This window comes from Macaca fascicularis, chromosome 7 (genome assembly GCF_037993035.2).
Source record: "Macaca fascicularis isolate 582-1 chromosome 7, T2T-MFA8v1.1".
NCBI classification, from domain to species: Eukaryota; Metazoa; Chordata; class Mammalia; order Primates; family Cercopithecidae; genus Macaca; species Macaca fascicularis.
Window position 1 is genome coordinate 56,278,927 of NC_088381.1, and position 8,910 is coordinate 56,287,836.

Consider the following 8,910-nt stretch of genomic DNA (forward strand, 5'->3'; position numbering starts at 1 on the left):
TCACTTTTTGGCAATTTTGAGTAATGCTCCTATGAACATTTGTGTACAGGTTTTAGTGTGGACACGTTTTCATTTCTCTTGAATCTCTACCTAGGAGTGGAGTTGCTGGGTCATATGGTAACTCTATGCATAACCTTTTAAGGAACTGCCATACAATTTGCCAACTGCACCGTTTAACATTCCTACCAACAATGTATGAAGGTTCCAATTTCTCCCCATCTCTCCAACACTCGTTATGATCTGTCTTTTTCATGCTAGCAGCTTGGCAGCAGTGTGGCCTTTCCTTGACTTTCAGGCTGCTCCCTTGTCATCCCCACAATGCCCCTGAATCTGCCTTGGTTGCCCCCTCCCTTACAATCCAACCTTATGTGATCTACAATACCATCTCCTCGATGTAAATGAGACAACTGGAGAGCTCATGACACCAAGCCCCTAATTTAACCGGCATCCCAGGCACAGTGGCTCATGCCTGTAATCCCAGGACTTTGGGAGACCAAGGCAGAAGGATCTCTTGAGACCAAGAGTTCCAGACCAGCTTGGACAACATAGGGAGACCCCATCTCTACTGAAATAAACAAGTAAATAAAAAATAAGAATTAGCCAGGTGTGGTGGTGGGGGCCTGTAGCCCCAGTCACTTTGTAATTCCAGCTACTAGGGAGGCTGAGGAGGAAGGATCTCTTGAGCCCAGGAGTTCAAGGCTTCAGTGAGCTATTATTGCGCTACTGCACTCCAACCTGGGTGATAGAGTGAGACACTGACACTAAAATAAAAATAAATAAATAAATGAAAGAAAGAAAAAAAGGGCACCCATTAAGGGTAGAACACAAGTTCAGCTGAGTTCACAGATTGCTAGGAGGAAGCCAAGTGTTCTATGTGCCAGGCAGCACGTACCACACATATTCATTCACGCAGTCCTCACAATGCTCCTAAGAAGTAGGTAGGCAATTTTTAATGTCCTGTGGTTTTATGAGTGGCCTGGTCAGGATTTGAACCTAGGTGGTATCACTGGGTGCTTCCTCTCCGCACTAGCCATGGCAGAGGGACTGTGTTGAGTCAAAAGGGAGTACAGTCAAGTGTGGGTGTACGAGAGAGCACATTTGCCTTCCTGGTAAGCTGTAAGGCCTTCCTGGAGGAGGTGCTTCCTGATACAGGTCTTCCAGGATAGAGTTGAGAAAGGAGAGTGGGGAGCAAGTATTCCAAGGTAAGGGAGGAGTGCACTTGGCATCCTGGAAGCTTGAAAGTGCATGACTTGGCCAGGCACAGTGGCTCATGTCTGTAATTCTAGCACTTTGGGAACCTGAGGTGGGAGGATGGCTTGAGGCCAGGAGTTTGAGACCAGCCTGGGCAGCATAGCAAGACCCCTTCTCTATAATTTTTTTTTTTTTTTTGGCAGGAGGAGACAGAGTCTCACTCTGTCACCCAGGCTGGAATGCAGTGGTGCGATCTTGGCTCACTGCAGCATCCACCTCTGGTTCAAGCAATTCTTGTGCCTCAGCCTCCCAAGTAGCTGGCACTACAGGCATGTGCCACCACGCACGGCTAATTTTTGTATTTTTAGTAGAGACAAGGTTTCTCCATTTTGGCCAGGCTGGTCTCGAACTCCTGACCTCAAGTGATCCGCCCACCTTGGTTGGCCTCCGAAAGTGCTAAGATTACAGATGTGAGCAACCGCGCCCAGCCAAATTTTTTTTTTTAGACAGAGTCTCGCTCTGTTGCCAGGCTGGAGTGCAGTGGTGTGATCTCCGCTCACTGCAACCTCCGCCTCCTGGGTTCAAGCGATTCTGCTGCCTCAGCCTCCTGAGTAGCTGGGACTACAGACGTGCACCAACACGCCCAGCTAATTTTGTATTTTTAGTAGAGACTGGGTTTCACCATGTTGGCCAAGATGGTCTTGATCTCTTGGACTCGTGATCCGCCTGCCTCAGCCTCCCAAAGTGCTGGGCTTACAGGCGTGAGCCACTGCTCCCAGACAAATTTTTTTAATTAATTAAAAAAAAAAAAGGGCTGTTGCAGTGTCTCACGCCTGTAATCCCAGCACTTTGGGAGGCTGAGGCGGGCGGATCACAAGGTCAAGAGTTCCAGACCAACCTGGTCAATATGGTGAAACCCCATCTCTACTAAAAATACAAAAAAATTAGTCGGGCATGGTGGTGAAGGCCGGTAATCCCAGCTACTTGGAAGGCTGGGAGAATCGAATGAAGCTGGGAGGCAGAGGTTGTTGCAGTGAGCCAAGATCGTGCCATTGCACTCCAGCCTGGACAACAAAGCATGACTCCGTCTCAAAAAAAAGAAAAGAAAAGAAAAGAAAGTGCCTGGCTTTGCCCTTTCCAGCAGCTCCACATGGCTGGAACATCCGGTATGGGTTGCCAATCAATTAGGCCCAAGAGGTAAGCTGAAGCTAGACCATAAGCAAGATGTGGTAGGCCTTGTTCAGGAGTTTGGACTTTGGACTTCATCCTGAAGCAGTGGGTAATTTTGCAGAGTTTTAGGGAAATATCAGAATGGTTGTGCTGGCTACAGAGGTCTCCACAAATCACGGAGGAGTCTGGTTTAGCTGCAGTTGATATACAGGGGGAGAAGGGAAGGAGACTGGAGTCCAAGGGTTTTCGTGAGTCTCATCTCAGCCGTCTCCATGGTGACACTGGAAGATGGTACAGTTCCTTCTGATGAAATTTCCTTGCTGAAATTTCAAGTGTTTTGTTTCATGCTGGACTAGACCTTGGCTTCACCCCCTTCTCTCTGACACACAGAGGCAAACTGAGTAAGTGAGGGGATGGGGAAAGAAATACTGGGATGAGATGGGGAGAAGCAGAGGGGCCCCGTAGTGCCACCAGCCTGTGCAACCTTGGCCACCCATCCTCCGTTCTCCAGCCCCAGGCCCCTCCAGAACCAGCACCAAGTAAAAATCAAGTTGTGCCTCTCGGGAAGAAGAGCCTTTCTTCTTGTACTTACTCACACAGGCTCTAAATAGGGGACCAGCACTTTTGTCCAGGGTTCTGAGTGATCATCAATTCATGAGCTGTAAGGCTGGGAGGCTCTTTAGAGATCTCCTAAAGCCCTCCCTTACTTAGCCCTCCCTCTGTCTCTTACTCCGCCTTTTTATTTGTAGATGAAGAAACAGAGGCCTGCATTATGGAAGCGACTTTCATAAAGGTTAAAATTCCAAAGAGGCCAGGCGCGGTGGCTCCCGCCTGTAATCCCAGCACTTTGAAAGGCTGAGGCAGGCAGATCGCTTGAGGTCAGGAGTTTGAGACCAGCCTGGCCAACATGGTGAAACCCCAACTCTACTAAAAAAAAAAAAAAAAAGAAGAAGAAATAGCCAGGCATGGTGGTGTGTGTCTGTAATCCCAGCTACTCAGGAGGCTGAGGCAGAAGAATTGCTTGAACCCAGGAGGCGGAGGCTGCGGTGAGCCAAGATCGCACCACTGTACTCCAGCCTGGGTAGCAGAGCAAGACTCCATCTCGAAAAAAAAAAAAAAAAAAATTCCAGAGGAACGCTCAAAAAATTATAAATAGAATTACATGATTCAACAATTCCACTTCTGAGTATATACCCAAAAGAATTGAAAGCACGAGCTCAAACGGATATTCCCCATACCAATGTTCATAACAACATTAGTCACAATAGCCAAAAGGTGGAAGCAACCCAAATGTTCATCAACCGATGAATGGGTAAACAAAAATTCCCTGGTATATACATATAAGGGAATGTTATTCAGCATAAGAAATGAAACTCTGATACATGCTACCATACGGATGGACCTTGAAGACACTATGTGAAATAAGCCTGACACAAAAAAACAAAAATTATATGAGTCCATTTATATAAGTACCTAGAATACTCAAATTCATAGAGACAGTAGAATGGTGGTTAAATACAAAAATTAGCAGGGCGTCGGCCAGGCGCGGTGGCTCACGCCTGTAATCCCAGCACTTTGGGAGGCCGAGGGAGGCGGATCATGAGGTCAGGAGATCGAGACCTTCCTGGCTAACACAGTGAAACCCTGTCTGTACTAAAAATGCAAAAAAATTAGTCGGGCGTGGTGGCAGGTGCCTGTAGTCCCAGGTACTTGGGAGGCTGGGGCAGGAGAATGGCATGATTCCGGGAGGCGGAGCTTGCAGTGAGCCGAGATTGCGCCACTGGGCTCCAGCTTGGGCAACAGTACATCTCAAAAAAAAAAAAAAAAAAAAAAAAATGGTGGTTGCAGGAGCTGATGAGGGGAGAGGGCAGTGTAAAGTTACAGTTTGCTAAGCATGGAGTTTCAGTTTGGGGTGATGAAACAGTTCTAGTGATGGATGGTGGTGATGGTCACATAATAATGTGAATGTACCTAATGCCATTGAACTTTGCACTTAAAAATGGTTAAGATGGTAAATTTTATGTAATGTATATTTTGCCACAATAAAAGGAAAAAAAAAGAGACTGGGCTTGGTGGCTCATGCCTGTAATCCCAGCACTTTGGGAGGCTGAGGGGGGAGGATTAGAAGGTCAGGAGTTCGAGACCAGCCTGGCCAATATGGTGAAACTCCGTCTCTACTAAAAACATACAAAAGTTAGCTGGGCATGCTGGCGGGTGCCTCTAGTCCCAGCTACTCAGGAGGCTAAGACAGGAGAATTGCTTGAACCTGGGAGGTGGAGACTGCAGTGAGCCAAGATCACACCACTGCACTCCAGCCTGGGTGACAGAGTAAGACTAATTGTTGGCCACATTTTAAAGTTTTATCTTTGCTTTACTTTATTTCTTCTTTCTCATGTACTTTTAAGAAATAACCCTTTTAATATTACAGAAGTATACATATGCATTTTAGAAAAGTTGAAAACAAAGACAAGCAAAAAATTTAAAAAGTAAAATGTTCAGATTCCCACTACCCAAATAACAATTATTAATATATTAGTAAATGGCCTTCTTTTTACCAAAATGAGTGATTACATTTATTCTGTAACTTGCTTTTTTCAGCGAAACATCTCCACTTTCCATTACAGTAAATTTTCATCTCATCCAATATTTAAACTATATTCAAGTTTCTCCAGTTGACTCCAAAATCTCTTTGTAACTAGTTTTTCCAGAACAGTATCCAATCTAGGATCACCTGTTGCATCTGATTATTATGGCCCTTTTGTCTCTTTTAATCTAGCAAAAGTTGGCCAGGTTTGGTGGCTCACACATGTAATCCCAGTACTTTCGGAGGCTAAGGCAGGTGGATCACCTGAGGTCAGGAGTTCGAGAGCAGCCTGGCAAACATGGTGAAACCCTGCCCAACATGGTGAAATACTATCTCCACTAAAAATACAAAAAGTAGCTGGGTGTGGTGGCACACACCTGTAATCGCAGCTACTCAAGAGGCTGAGGCAGGAGAATCACTTGAACCCGGGAGGCAGAGGTTGCAGTGAACCGAGATTGTACAACTGCACTCTAGCCTGGGCCACAAGAGCAAAACTCCGTCTCAGAAAAAAAAAAAAAAAAAAAAGAAAAACTAGCAAAAGTCGTTAAAAATATATATATACTTGTTGAAGGTTAATTGTCCTGGAGAATTTCCCACCCTCTGACTTTGTGTTATTGGTTCCTTATGGTGTCATTCATCTTGTTCCTCTTTCCTTTGTATTTCCTGTACACTGGAATTAATATCTAAAGGCCTATTGACATTTAGATACTAATTAATCAAAAACATTTTTTGACTAGAATAAATAATTACCATTGATTTTGTGTTGTATCACTGCTAAAGATACACTATCTCGTTGAGGATTAGTAAAGCACTAGCAAAACTCAGATTAATTTCTGGATTAAGGTAATAACAACCTGAACCCACCATCATACAGTGAGATTGTCCTTGCATCTATTAACCTGTGTGGTGTTACTTTGACCCTGTAAATATCCAGTTCTCCACCAACTATTAACATATAAAATTAACATAATGGTTTAGCCACAATTGATAACCCTTGTTTAAAAGGATTTGCCACTGCTGGGTGTGGTGGCTCACTTCTGTAATCCCAGCATTTTGGGAGGCCAAGGCGGGTGGATCACCTGAGGTCAGGAGTTTGAGGCCAGTCTGGCCAACATGGTGAAACTACATCTCTACTACAAATAGAAAAATTAGCCTGGCGTGGTGGTGCACACCTGTAATCTCAGCTACTCAGGAGGCTGAGACATGAGTGATCACTTGAACCTGGAGGTGGAGGTTGCAGTGAGCCGAGATTGCTCCACTGCACTCCAGCCTGGGCAACAGAGCAAAGACTCTATGTCAATAATAATAATAAGAAGTGAATTTGCCAAAGTATGCTTTTCTAATCCTGCTTTTTTTTTTTTTTTTTTTTTTTTTTTTTTTTTTTTTTTTTTTTTTTGAGACAGAGTCTTGCTCTGTCACCAGACTGGAGTGCAGTGGCACGATCTCAGCTCACTACAACCTCCGCCTCCCGGGTTCAAGTGATTCTCCTGTTTCAGCCTCCCAAGTAGCTGGGATTACAGGTGCGTGCCACCATGCCCGGTTGTATTTTTAGAAGAGATGTGGTTTCACCATGTTGGCCAGGATGGTCTCGATCTGCCCGCCTCGGTCTCCCAAAGTGCTGGGATTACAGGCGTGAGCCACCGCGCTCGGCCTGTGTTTTTTTCTTACGAAGTAGGTTCCCTCATTAACTGGGACTGTTTGGCTACTGTGAAATCGTTTCTACTGGAAAACAGAATGAATCTTTATTTTTTTTGTTTTAGTAGGGAGAGGCTTGGAATAATGGTCCCTTCCCACACTGAGGTTCCATTAGTCTATGGAATAAATGTTTTCACTTTTTAGTTTTGAGCGTGAGCAAACTCTCTACGGTATTTTCAATTACTCGCTGAGACTGCTTTAGTTTTCCAATCTCTTGTGTGAACACCATGGTATGTCTTAGTTGAACCACTGTCATGCCAAAGAAAAGGATTCCGAAAATCTCTAAGTCACACGATCTCAAGAGGCCAGCCAGCTCTGCAGCTGGGTTTTCAGTTCCAATCGTTTCCAGAGAGTGTGCAGGAAGTTTCTCCCGAGCCTTCTTTTGCAGTGGGCCACGAGGGTGCTGAGAACATCTCCGGTCCCCGCGCTGCAGGGGGTGGGCGCTCTGCCGGCGGGAATCTTTCGGATGAACTGGAAGCACCCCCACACTCACTCCTATTCTCCAGGCTGGAGTCGGCATCGCCTTCCTTGGCCCGCCTTACCTTTAAGGAAACGGAAAGGTGCTGACCACTAGAGGGCTGTTTATACATTTTTATCAAACAACAGAAGTTCGTGCGCACAGAATCAGACATGAAACACAAGTTTTAAAAGTCGTGAAAAACTTTGCAAAAAATACATATATATGTATATAAAATGGAAAGATCGTTTAATACGAAATGCAATTTCCTGGAGCAAATCAAAACAATCATATTCCTTTGAAAAGATCTAGAAAGAATGCTTTCTTGCGACTGCCCGGCTAGCTCAGTCGGTAGAGCATGGGACTCTTAATCCCAGGGTCGTGGGTTCGAGCCCCACGTTGGGCGGTGTTCATTTTGCTTTCATTTGGCCAACTTCAGGTCCCATCAATGTCAGTAATTTCACCAGTTTCAGTTCTCATCAACGGTAATAACAGACTTCAGCCTGGATGGTCTTATTTTCAAATAATTCAATACATACAAAACTACTAAAACTAAACTAACTTAAAAAAGGAAAAATGGGCCAGGCGCGGTGACTCACGCCTGTAATCCCAACACTTTGGGAGGCCGAGGAGGGTGGATCACGAGGTCAGGAGTTCGAGACCAACCTGGCCAATATGGTGAGACCACCCCCCACACCGTCCCCCCGACCCCGCACCGTCCCCTCACCCCGCAACGTCTCTACTAAAAATACAAAAATCAGTTGGGCGTGGTGGCAAGTGCCTGCAGTCTCAGCTGCTCAGGAGGCTGTGGCAAGAGAATCGCTTGAACCCAGGAGGTGGAGGTTGCAGTGAGCCGAGATCGGGCCGTTGCACTCCAGCCTGTGCGACAGGGCAAGACTCCGTCTCCAAAAAAAAAAAAAAAAAAAGAACAGTGAAACCAGAAAATTTCATCTTGTAAATTACACAGTTAAAGGCTATCTGCTGTAGAAAAGTATTTGTTGCTGAGTGGCCTGCTTGAAGGGCAGCCGAACGCCAAAGGTTAGGGCATAAGAAGACATTAAAATTCACGAAATTGTAGAGTTCATAATATTGCCGAAGTAATCTCTGTTAAAACGCTTGAAATATTTTTTACTTAATATTATGTGATATTGAAGATTAGTTTGGAGAACAATTCTGCATATTTTTAAACCACTGTTAAGATTGTTTTAGTGATGAACAAATATGGTGGTTATTGTGAGCAGAGCCTTAGAACTTTTTTATCCTTTTTTTTTTCTGAGTGCTTCTATGTAGATACCCTTTTTCCCTTCTTTCTTTCTTTTTTTTTTTCTTTTTTCTTTTTTTTGAGACGAAGTCTGGCCTTGTGACCCACGCTGGAGTGGAGTGAGTCGATCTCGGCTCACTGCAACCTCCACCTCCCGGGTTCAAGTGATTCTCCTGCCTCAGCCTCTTGAGCAGCGGGGACTACAGGCACAGGCCACCACACCAGGCTAATTTTTGTATTTTAGTAGAGACGGGGTTTCACCATGTTTGCTAGGCTGGTCTTGAACTCCTAACTTTGTGATCCACCGGTCTTGGCCTCTCAAAGTGCTAGGATTACAGGCGTGAGCCACCGGGCCCGGCCAGAAGCTCACTTTCTTTGAGCAAAACTATTGTATGTTGACAGTTCCATGTTTTTTCCTCTACCTAAATATTTTTAGTCATTCCTAGCAATTCTCAAATGTTCTCCACAATTACTATATGTTATCTCATCAATTCAAAATAGTTTCAGACCTTGGAAGAAAGATATTAAAAAATGTCAGTATCTGGCAGGGCG

The 8,910-nt window shown here is 44.9% G+C and overlaps 1 non-coding gene across 1 annotated transcript; it reads left to right on the plus strand.

The window, feature by feature from the left end:
* Window positions 1–7,430: 7,430 nt before the first annotated feature.
* TRNAK-CUU (transfer RNA lysine (anticodon CUU)) lies at window positions 7,431–7,503 on the plus strand. Its single transcript has one exon. It is a non-coding gene; the product is annotated as a tRNA-Lys (tRNA).
* The last annotated feature ends 1,407 nt before the right edge of the window (window positions 7,504–8,910 follow it).